This window comes from Orycteropus afer, unplaced genomic scaffold, assembly GCF_000298275.1.
Source record: "Orycteropus afer afer isolate SDZICR_OR568_19922 unplaced genomic scaffold, OryAfe1.0 scaffold00032, whole genome shotgun sequence".
NCBI classification, from domain to species: Eukaryota; Metazoa; Chordata; class Mammalia; order Tubulidentata; family Orycteropodidae; genus Orycteropus; species Orycteropus afer.
In genome coordinates, this window is record NW_006921619.1 from 3669367 (window position 1) to 3682150 (window position 12784).

Genomic DNA, 12784 nt, shown 5'->3' on the forward strand with positions numbered 1-12784 from the left:
AACCTTCCTTCCAAGGAGTGGCTGGTGGGTTTGAACAGCCAGCCTTCTGGTTAGCAGTCAAGTGCCTTAGGCACTATGCTACCAGAGCTCCTAGATAGAATAAAGTCAGAATTTTTTTCACCCAAAATAAGAGAGTCTTTTAGTAGAAATAGATTTGCTATATATATCAGGACTATTAAAATAATTAAAAATTAAATATAGATTTACTTATATAGTTGGCCTTCTTCCTGATATCATCATTTAAATCTGCTCACCTTGCTTTGTTCTGATTGTATTTTTGTCCATATTCTCCATTTATTGTATTGAATGCTGGAATGGAATTATTGTATTATTTTTTCTATTGGTCTTCCTACATGGTTTGAAAGTTTTATATTCTATTTAAATTTTTCTAGTTTTTACCCTTTTATTTCTAAGTCATAGATTCAGTGTATATTTTTCTTCCAGTAATATACTAAGAAATGAGATCCTATAACATAACTTAATGATGTTATTCAGCTTATCTATTGAGTTAAGGATTTGGACATCAATTTTGAAAATTTTTATTTTTTGAATGGCAATACACAAACAGAAAAAGAAAAATTCAAAAGGTACAGATAGGAATACAGTAAAAAGTTAAGTATCTGTCCAGTTTCTCCCCCAGGCTTCTAGTTCTCCTCACCAGAGACAATTGCTGTTGCTAACTGATTTGGTATCACAGAGATACTTTGTACATGTATAGCCTTATGTGGTGTTAACTTTGTGTCAACTTGGCTAGGCCTGGTTGAGTGGCTGGGCAGCTGGATGTATTCCCCATGATGAGACTGATAATCAACTCCATGGTGGAATCTGCTGCGAGCAGCTGAGTAGCTGCCTTTGAGTATGTGGTCTGCTTCCTGTATATAAGAAACAGCTTTGGGAATGGTCTCTAGCTTATGGCATGCTTGAACCCTGCATGTAGCCATGTCATTGTTCAGCAACCTGCCACACTCTGCCAATCTTGAGACTTTCAATGGACTTGAATTAATGGCCTGCTGTATGGTTGGGTCACATCAGGGCTGTGCCTTTTTACTTGTCAACCTTGGGATTGGCAGCCTCAGCAGCCAGCAGCTGTCTGAGTGAAGAAAAGCCTCTAGCTCAGTGGGCCAGGAGCAGGAGGCAGAGCTAAAGTCCAAGGCTGAGGGGCTTTCATCCAGTCCCTAGAGTCTGGCACTTTGAACTCGGACTTAAAGCCTCCAAACTATGAGAGAATTAGCTCCTGTTTGTTAAGCCATCCCATTTGTGGTATATTCCTGTCAGAGTGGCACTGTTGTTGTTGTTGTTGTTAAGTGCCGTCAAGTCGTTTCCGACTCATAGCGACCCCATGCACAGCAGAACGAAACACTGCCCGATCCCGCACCAGCCCCACAATCCCTGCTATACTCGAGCCCATCATCGCAGCCACTGTATCAATCCATCTCGTTGAAGGCCTCCCCCTCTTTCGTCGACCCTCCACCCTACCAAGCATGACATCCTTCTCCAGGGAATGGTCCCTTCTTACAACATGACCAAAATAGGTGAGACGAAGTCTGGCCATTCTTGCTTCCAAGGAGCATTCTGGCTGCACTTCCTCCAGGACAGATCTGTTAGTTCTTTTAGCAGTCCACGGTACTTTCAGCATTCTTCGCCAGCACCACAACTCAAAAGCATCAACTCTTCTTCGGTCTTCCCTATTCATTGTCCAGCTCTCACATGCATGAGGTGCTTGAAAATACCATGGCTTGTGTCAGGCGCACCTTAGTCCTCAAGGAGATATCCTTGCTCCTCAGCACTTGAAACAGTTCCTTCGCAGTTGACTTTCCCAATGCTACACGACGTCTAATGTCCTGACTGCTGCTTCTGTTGGCATCGATTGTAGAACCAAGCAATGTGAATTCCTTGACAACCTCAATCTTCTCTCCATTGATTGTGATGCTGCTCATTGGTCCAGTTGTGAGGATTTTTGTTTTCTTTATGTTGAGATGTAATCCATACTGCAGACTGTATTCTTCAACCTTCATCAGTAGGTGCCTTAAGTCATCCTCACTTTCAGCAAGCAGAGTTGTATCGTCTGCATATCTCAGGTTGTTAATGATTCTTCCTCCAATCCTGATACCACGTTCTTCTTCATATAGTCCAGCTTCTCGGATTATTTGCTCAGCATATAGATTGAATAAGTGTGGAGAAAGAATACAACCCTGACGCACTCCCTTCTTGATTTTAAACCATGTAGTGTCCCCTTGTTCTGTTCGAACGACAGCCTCCTGGTCAAGGTACAGATTCCTCATGAGTACAATCAAGTGCTCAGGAATTCCCATTCTTCTCAATGTTATCCATAATTTGTCATGATCCACACAATCAAATGCCTTTGCATAGTCAATAAAACACAAGTAAACATCTTTCTGGTATTCTTTGCCTTGAGCCAAGATCCATCTGACAACAGCTATGATATCCCTTGTTCCACGTCCTCTTCTGAATCCGGCTTGAACCTCTGGAAGTTCTCTGTCAATATACTGTGGCACTAGATAACCAGAACATCTTTGTTCCAGAGTCAAGCCTAAAATAAACCCAATGGTATCCTACTTTATACATTGTTCTGTGTTTTATGTTATGTTTATTAATTTTGCTTTTGTTTTTACTTAATAATATATCTTGGGCATCTTTCAGTATAAATACATATGAAGCTACTTCATTTTATAAGGTTTTTTTTGTTGTTCTTTTAAAATTGTTTGAAGAGATTATATATTGAGAAGGAGAATAATACATTCATATGTTACTTTTTTTCTTTTTGATTAAGTCATTCAGTGAAAATTCTCTGGCACTCATTCCACCTTCGCCCAGTTTCCAGCACCACTCTCCAAACCAGGAAATCAATATTGTTATTTTCTTGCATTGTTCCAGAGTTTCTCTGCACTTATAGGCAAATAAAAATGGATGTATTTTTCCCCACTTTACTTAGGAAAGATACAATAATAAATACTTACTTTTTCACTTAATAAAACCAAAAACCAAATTCACTGCCATCAAGTCATTTTTCCAACTCATAGCAACCTCTCCTTGGGTTTCCAAGGTGATATCTCTACAGAAGTAGACTGCCCAGTCTTCCTTCCGAGGAATGGCTAGTGGGTTTGAACTACCAGCCCTTTGATTAGCAGTCAAATGCCTTAGGCATTACACCACCAGAGCTCCTAGTATATCCTAACAGACCCTTAGACCTTCTACATTTTTTTTTTTTTTTTTACAATGGAATGGTTTCTATCATTTGAATGCACCATACCTTACTCTGTCTACTATTAATGGACATTTGGTTTATTTCTAACTTATTTCAATTAAAAGCAATACTGCAAAAAACAGCCTTGTTCAGATATTATTTCACTTACTTTTCAAGTATATCTGTTCAAGTACATCACTTATGTGCAAGAATGCTTATAGGACAAATTCCCAAAAGTAGAATTGTGCCAGTCTTATTAATAATGCATGGTTTGCCCATGTATGGATATACTATGCTTTATTTAAATGCTTCCTTTTTACAGATTGTTTGGTTGATTCCAACATGGTACTATTTTGTTTTTAAATGCAATTAACCTTTATGTAGACACAAATAAAATTTCATTTATGTGCATGCATTTCTGTAGGTTAAATTTTGAGAGGTGTAATTGCTGGATCAAGGACATACTATAACTCAATATGTCCTGCCTAATTCTCCTAACTGCTCCTTATATAGAGTGTAGTGGTCATACTCTTAATCAGCAATGGATGAAAGTTTATTTTATCATGTTCGCATCAACTTATATAGCATTGGAAAATCCCTAATCTTATTGGTGAATGTTGAAATAATTGTAATTTTAGTATATATTTTTCTTACTATAAAGGGAATTGAATGTGTTTTCCAATATTTAAGAACTTTTCACATTATCTTATCCTTGCCCATTTTCCTGTTATATTGTTGGTCTTTTAATTGATTTATAAGAGTGTTCATATATTAAGTAAATTAGCCTTTTGTAATAAATGTTTAGTCTCCAAAATCTCTAGTTTATTTTTGATGAATCTCTTAGAATTCCTTGAGGATATTAATTCTACTTATTATAAATTCTTCTTCTATTTGCTCTATCACTCTTTCAAGTGTTACTTTTTCTATTTATTAGGTTTGTTTTCCCTCAAATATTTAGGAAACATCCAAGAATGTGGACTTATTTTGGAATATTTCTATATACCTGCTCCCTGTGTTTACTATAAATCAGCCTCCGTGATTGTGCGGGAAAGGCAAGCTGTACTGCCAAGAGCCCACTGGTATCTTATCTTTTGAGTGTGAAGGCTCCCCAGCCTTCCTAGGGGAAAGGGAAGTAAACTGTCTGGGGCAACACCCTACTTTCTAGTCTCTTTGTTTATCCTGTAGGCCAACTCAGTTACTGCCCTTGATCAGCATGTTGTTGTTGTTGTTATGTGCTGTTTAGTCGGACCCAACTCATAGCGACCCCTCCTTGGGTTTCCAAGGCAGTATCACTACAGAAGTAGATTGCTCCATCTTCCTTCTGAGGAGTGGCCAGTAGGTTTGAACGGCCAGCCTTCTGGTTAGCAGTCAAGTGCCTTAGGCACTACACTACCAGAGCTCCTAGGAAGGGAAAATAAATGGGGAGGGATCGCCCTGTAGCAATAGCTGGGGCTGTCAATTATGTTCTTTGCTGTATGACTAGAGACCTTGCGTTATCCTTCTAACCACTTACTCTGAGGTTGGGCTTCCCAGAACTGTGCCTAACTTGATATGAACTCTTACCAGTGCATGTTTTGGGCCATATTTTTCACAGGTTATTTCTCCCATAGGTTTTGTTTTATATAATATTAGGGATTCCTCAAAATTTCTGGTTTCCTATTAGCACTTTGCTTGATTCTTGGCATGATTATTTATGTATAACTTTAAAATACTTTTTCTGTACTTTTGTGCCAATTTTAGAAGCAAAAGAATTATGTTCTCAGGATATGATTTTTGTCTAATCAACCCAAATGTCTTTGAAACCCCAAAAGGTAGGAATAGTACCTACCTTTCCAACTGGACAGCTTTACTCACTTGGGCTTCTTAAATTCAGGGAGATAGAATATATAATTTTGTGCTGTGCTTAGCATAATGTCTTGTTCATAAAAGGAATCCAATAAATGTGCAACATGATGACAGGAAGGAAAAAAGAAAAGACTTTTAAAAATTATTTCTATTAGGATCAATTCAACATATGTTTATTGACTATATTGCTATGTGCCAGGCGCTGCTAGGTACAAGTGCTATAGAAATAAATAAGACATTCTCCTTGCCTATGGATATGGGAAAGGGTAAGTAGAGAAACTTGCTCTTCAATACAGAGTAGCTAAACCAAAAGGAAGAAATGATTAAATGATTAAGCATGATTTCTAGGAGTTATATCCTAAGAAAACAACCTAATAGAAATACATTGTATTTCTTGTATTAGAAATACAATGTATTTCTATTAGGTTGTTTTATTGTATTAGAATTGTATTTCTCATATTATGAAGACTAAGATGTGCCTAACTCAAGCCATGGTACTATCAACCACCTCATATGCAAGTGAAAGCTGGACAATGAATAAAGAAGACTGAAGAAGATTTGATGCCATTAAATTGTGGTGTTAGCAAAGAATACTGAAAATACAATGGGCTGCAAGAAGAACAAACAAATCTGTCCTGGAGGAAGTGCTACTGGAATTTTCCTTAGAAGAATTACCAGACTTCATATCACCTACTTTGGTCATGTTGTCAGTCGGGACCATTCCCTGGAGAAGGCTATCATGCTTGGTAAAGTAGAGGGTCAGCAAAAAAGGGGAAGGCCCTCAATGAGATGAACTGACACAGCATCTGCTACGATGGGCTCAAACAGCAACAATTGTGAGGATGGCACAAGACTAGGCAGTGTTTCATTCTGTGTACATAGGTTCACTGTGAGTTAGAATTGACTCAAAGGCACCTAACAACAACGACATAGGCCCTTCCAAATACTGTGAAGCATAGAGGTGGAGTGGCATTACAGAGTCATCCAGGAGGTGGCCATTTCTTTGTAAATGGTGTGAGATAAGAACAGACACACACCATATGTAGTGATTAAGAGAACCAGCACTGAATATAAATGCCACAGAGAGTATGATCAAGTTGCCTTGCCTTTTTTATGCCTCAGCCTTCTCATATATCACCTATGGATAATAATGGTAATTAGCTCTTATGACTGTGGTGAGGATTAAACAAGATCATCTACTTAAAACCCAGTATAGTTCCTGGCACAGGGCAAATACTGCATACTGTTCTCTTCTTATTAACTTCTTCCTCCTACCTACCTGCAATGCCTTGAAGTGTGGTCTGAGGATCATTGAAGGTCCTGAAGCCACTCGGGATCCATAAGGTCAACGTAAATTTCATATAAATACTATTTTCAGAATAATACTAATTTCACAGTGATAATAAATATATTATTTACTCTCATTTTCTCATGAGTATGCTGTGGCGTTTCTGGAGGTTACATGGTATCTATTGTGATATCACAGTAGATTAAATGCAAAAGTAGATGTGAGAATTCAGCTATATTCTATTAAGTCAGACTTTAAAGTTATTGTTGTTGATAAGTGCCATCGAGTTGATCTGACTCATAGACACTCTCTGTACAACAGAATGAAACACTGCCCAATCCTGCACTATCCTCACAATTGTGGCCATGCTTGAGTCTATTGTCACAGCCACTGTATTACTAATCTATCCCATTGATGGTCTTCCCCTTTTTCTCTGACCATCTTCTTTACCAAGCATGATATCCTTCTTCAGAGTTTGGTCTCTTCTGACAACATGACCAAAGTATGAGAGATGAAGGCTGGCCATTATCACTACAAAGGAGCATTCTTCTTGTACTTTCTTCCAGACAGATTTGTTCATATTTCTAATGGTACATTCAATATTCTTCACCAACACCACAATTCAATTGCATCAATTTTTCTTTGATCTTCCTTGATCATTGTCCAGCTTTCATGTGCATTATGAAGCTGTTGAAAATACCATGGCTTGGGTCAAGTGCTCCTTAATGTGCAAAGTGACATCTTTGTTCTTTAACAATTTTGCAGCATATTTGCCCAATGCAATGCATTCTTTGATTTCTCAAATGTTGCTTCCATTGCCATTGATTGTGGATCCAAGTAACATGAAATCCTTGACATCGATCTTTTCTCCATTTATCATGATGCTGCTTATTAGTCAAGTTGTGAGGATTTTTGTTTTCTTTCTGCTGAGGTGTAATCCGTACTGAGGACTGTAGTCTTTGGTCTTCATTAGTAAGTGCTTCAAGTCCTCTTTGCTTCAGCAAACAAGGTTGTTTCATTGGCATATCACAGGTTGGTAATGAGTCTTTCTCCAATCCTGATGCCATGTTCTTCTTGTAGTCCAGCTTCTCAGATTATTTGCTCAATAATACAGACTGAGTAAGTATGATGAAAGGATACAACCCTGATGCACACCTTTTTTTATTTAAAATCATGCAGTATCCCCTTGTTCTATTTGAACTACTACCATTGGTCTATGCACAGGTTCCTCATGAGCACAATTAAGTGTTCTGGAATTCCTGTTCTTCCAAATGTTATTCATAAAGTGTTATGATCCACAAAGTCAAATGCCCTGGCATAGTCAATTAAACAAAAATAATCGTATTTCTTGTATTCATTACGTTCAGCCAAGATCCATCTGACATCAGCAATGTTATCCCACATTCCCCATCCTTTTCTGAATTTGTCTTGAATTTCTGGCAGTTCCTTATCAATATACCACTGCAAATATTTTTGAACTGTCTTCAGCAAAACTTACTTGTGTACGATATTAATGATATTGTTTGATAATTTCCACATTCAGTTGGATCACCTTTCTTTGAAATAGGCACAAATATCAATCTCTTCACATTGGTTGGCCAGAGAGCTGTCTTCCAAATTTCCTGGTATAAGTGAGTAAGCACAATCTGCACTGCATCCATCTGTTGAAACATCTCAGTGAGAATTATACCACCAATGTGGATGCCATGAGCAAACAGGAGTTTATTCTCTCACAATTTGGAGGCTTTAAGTCCAAGTTGAAAGTGCCAGGCTCTAGGGGCTGGGTGAAAGCCCCTCGACCTTGGGCTTCAACTCTGCCTCTTGCTCCTGGCCCACTGGAGCTAGAGGCTTTTCTTCACTCAGGCAGCAAATGGCTGCTGAGGCTAACAAACCCCAGGTCAACAAATAAAATGGCACAGTCCTGACGGATGTTACCAAACCACACGACATGCCATTAATTCAAGTCCATTGAAAGTCCCAAGGTTAGCAGAGCATGGCAGGCTGCTGAACAATGACATGGCTACATGCAGGGTTCAAGCGTGCCATAAACTAGAGACCATTCCCAAAGCTGTTTCTTATATACAAGAAGCAGACCACATACCCAAAGGCAGCTACTTAGCTGCTCCCAGTAGATTCCACCATGAAGTTAATTACCATTCTCATCATGGGGAATACTACATCCAGCTGCCTATCCACTCAACCGGGCCCAGCCAAGTTGACACACAAAAGTAACCACCACAATGGATATTCCATCAATTCCTAGACCTTTGTTTTTGCCGATTCTTTCAGTGCAGCTTGGATGACCTCCTTCAGTAACATTGGTTCTTGGTCATAAGCTTCCTCCTGAAATGGTTGAATGCCAACCCATTCTTTTTGGCACAGTTACTCTGTGTATTACTTCCATCTTCTTTTAATGCTTCCTGCATCACTCAATATTGTGCCTATGGGATACATCAATATTGCAATTCAAGGATTTAATTTTTTCTTCAGTTCTATTGGCTTGAGAAATGCTGATCTTGTTCTTCCCCTTGGATTTTCCAACTCCAACTCTTTGCACATATCATTTTAATATTTTGCTTTGTCCTTTCAAGCTGTCCTTTGAAATCTACTGTTCAGATCTTTTACGTCACCATTTCTTCCATTGGTTTAAACTACTCTCCATTCAAGAGCAAGTTTCAGTCTCTTTAGACATCCACTTTAGTCTTTTCTTTTCTTGCATATCTTTTTAATGACTTTTTGCTTTCTTCATGTATAATGTTCTTGATGTCATCTCAGAACTCATCAGGTCTTCAGTCATTGGTGTTTAATGGATCAAATCTATTCTTCAAATGGTCTCTAAATTGAGGTGGTACATAATCAAGGTCGTATTTTGGTTCTTGTGAACTAATTTTAGTTTTCTTCAGCTTCAACTTAAACTTGCATATGAGCAGTTGATGATCTGTTCCACAGTCATGATACTCTAATTTTTGCCATTGTATTTTTCTACAGATGTGTTGAATTTGTTCCCATGTATTCTGTCTGGTGAGGTCTACATATATGATGCATTAAAAAGGTATTTGCAATGAATAAGTCATTGGTCTCACAAAATACTCTTATGCAATCTCAGGAGTCATTTCTATCCCTAAGGCCATGTTTTCCAACTACAAATGCTTTTTCTTTGTTTACAACATTCATATTTCAATCACTGATAATTAACAATACATTTTGATTGCATGTTTAGTCAATTTCAGACTGCAGAAGTTGGTAAAAATCATCCATTTCTTCAATATTGGCTTTAGTGCTGCTGTTATTAGGTGTTATTGAGTTGGATCTGACTCATAGTGATCCTATGTGAAGCAAAACGAAACAGTGCCTGGTCCTGTGCCAACCTCACAATCCTGGTTATACCTGAGCCCATTGTTGAAGCCACTGTTTCAATACACCTCATTGAGAGCCTTCCCCTTTCTCACTAACCTTCTACTTTACCAAGCATGATATCCTTTTCCAGGGAATGGTCTCTTCTAACAGCATAACCAAAGTAGGTGAGATGAAGGCTGGTCATTCTCACTTCCAAGGAGCATTCCAACTGCACTTCTTCTAGGACACATTTGTTAGTTTTTTCTGGCAGTCCATGATACTTTCAGTATTCTTCACCAACTCAACTAAAAACCTTCAAGTCTCCTTCCTTCTTCCTTACTCATTGCCCAGCTTTCACATGCATATGAGGCTATTAAAAACACCACGGCTTGGGTTAGGGGCACCTTAGTCTCCAAAGAGACACCTTTGCTCTTCAGCACTTTAAAGAAAAAAATTTTTGGAGCAAATTTGCCCACTACAACATGATGTGTAATTTCTTAACTGCTGCTTCCATCAGGGTTGATTGTGGAATCAAGTAATATGAAATCTTTGACACTTTCAATCTTTTCTCTATTTATCATAGTGCTGCTTATTGGTCCAGTTGTAAGAATTTTCCTTTTCTTTATGATGAGATGGAATCCATAGTGCAGGCTGTAGTCTTGAATCTTCATCGGTAAGTGCTTCAAGTCATTTTCACTTTCAGCAAACAAAGTCGTGTCATCTGCATTTTGCAGGTTGTTAACGAGTCTTCCTCCAATCCTGATGCCACATTCTTCTTCATATAGTCCAGTTTCTCAGATTATTTGCTCAGCATATAGATTGAATAAGTGTGGGGAAAGGATACAATCTTGACACACTCCCTTCATGATTTTAAACCATGCAGCATCTCCTTGTTCTTTTTGAATGATTGCCTCCTTGTCTATATACAGTTACCTCACCAACACAATTAGATGTTGTGGAATTTCCATTGTTCTCAATATTATGCATAATTTGTTATAATCCACACAGTTGAATGTGTTTGCAAGTCAATAAAATACAATAAAACATCTTTCTGGTATTCTTTGCTTTATGCCAAGATGTATCTGATATCAGCAATGATATCCCTCGTTCCACGTCCTCTTCTGAATCCAGCTTGCATTTCTGGAAGTTCCCTGTCAATATACTGCTGTAACCATTTTTTAATTATCTTAAGCAAGACCTTACTTGCATATGATATTAATGATATTGTTCAATATTTCCACATTCTGTTGGATCACCTTTGTGATAGAAATGATGCCAGAGATCATATGATAGAATTTTGCAAGACTGATGACTTATTCTTTGCAAAACCCTTTTTTCAACAACATAAATGGTGGCTATACACATGAATCCAAATATGGATCTCTTCCAGTAAGTTAGGTAACTGTCTTACAAATTTCTTGGCATAGATGAGTAAGTACCTCCAGAGCAGCATCTGTTTGTTGAAACATTTCAATGGGTATTCCATCAATTCCTGGAGCTTTGTTTTTCACCAATTCCTTTAGTGCAGCTTCAACTTCTTCCTTCAGTACCATTGATTCTTGATCATATGCTACTTCCTAAAATAGATTAACATTGACCAATTGTTTTTTGGTACAGTGGCTCTGTTTATTCCTTCTCTCTTCTTTGGATGCTTCCTGAATCATTCAATATTTTGCCCACAGAATCTTTCAATGTTACAACTTTACACTTGAATTTTTTCTTCAGTTCTTTCTGCTTGAAAAATGCCAAGCACATTCTTACCTTTTGGTTCTCTGACACCAGGTCTTTGCACATTTCATTATAATAATTCACTTTGTCTTCTCAAGTTGTTCTTTGAAATCTTCTGCTCAGCTTTTTTATTTTGTCATTACTTCCATTTTCTTTAGCTACTCTCTGTTCAGAGTCAGCTGCAGGGACCCAGGTGAGGAGAAGGAACCCAGGCCATGCCACACTAGCAGTGAGACAGAAAAGCAGGGAGAAGACAGAAAAGGCAAAGGGGGCCAGAAAAGATCGAGGAGTCAGCCACAGGGATCCAGGTAAGGGTGGTTGGAGAGGTTTCCGACAGCTATGGCAGACAAACTTGTCTGTTGGTTTGTCCTACTGTGGTGATGTGTTGCTGTGAGTCTTGAAGCTGTGCCACTGGTGTTTCAAACCCAGTGGGATGCACAGGTATCAGCCCGGTTTGCAAACTGAGACAAACTAGGAAGAAGGAAGATGCCATCCACTTCTCAAAGAATTCGCCAGGGAAAACCTTATGAATAGCAGAGAAACACTGTGTGATACATTACTGCACAACTTTATAAATAGTCCATAAACATTGTCCAATACAGAGGAGGAAGATGAGTCACTTAGCTTAGAAAGCTCTGAAAGTAGGACTGGGCAATAGCTGCATTATCAGAGTAAAATCAGCTTACTCATATGGATAAGGTAAAGCTTTTGAGACCTCCATTTGCTGATGTGACACCACTCAAATTGAGGAGAAACAGTACAAACAGCCATTAATAATTGGAACATGGACTGTATGAAGTATGAATCTAGGAAAATTGGAAGTTACCATCTAACTCCAGATCTTTGCGCATTTCATTATAATAATTCACTTTATCTTCTTGAGTTGTTCTTTGAAATCTTCTGTTCAGCTCTTTTATCTTCTAATTTCTTCCATTTGCTTTAGCTACTCTCTGTTCAGAGTCAGCCGCAGGGACCCAGGTGAAGGGAGGGAACCCAGGCCATACCCCTCAAGAATCCACTGCTCATGTGCAAGTTCAACTTGAAGTTAAAGACAATTAAAACAAGTCCACAAGAGCCAAAATATGATCTAGAATATATCCCTCCTGGATTTAGAGACCATCTAAAGAATAGATTTGTTGCATTGAACACCAGTGACCAAAAACCAGAAGACTTGTGGGATGACGTTAAGAGCATCATCCGTGAAGAAAGCAAGAGGTCACTAGAAAGAAAACAAAAGAAGAGAAGACCAAAATGGATGACAGAAGACACTCTGAAACTTGCCCTTGAGCGGAGAGCAGCTAAAGCAAATGGAAGAAATGACAAGATAAAAGAGCTGAACAGAAGATTTCAAAGAGCAGCTTGAGAAGACAAAGCCAATTACT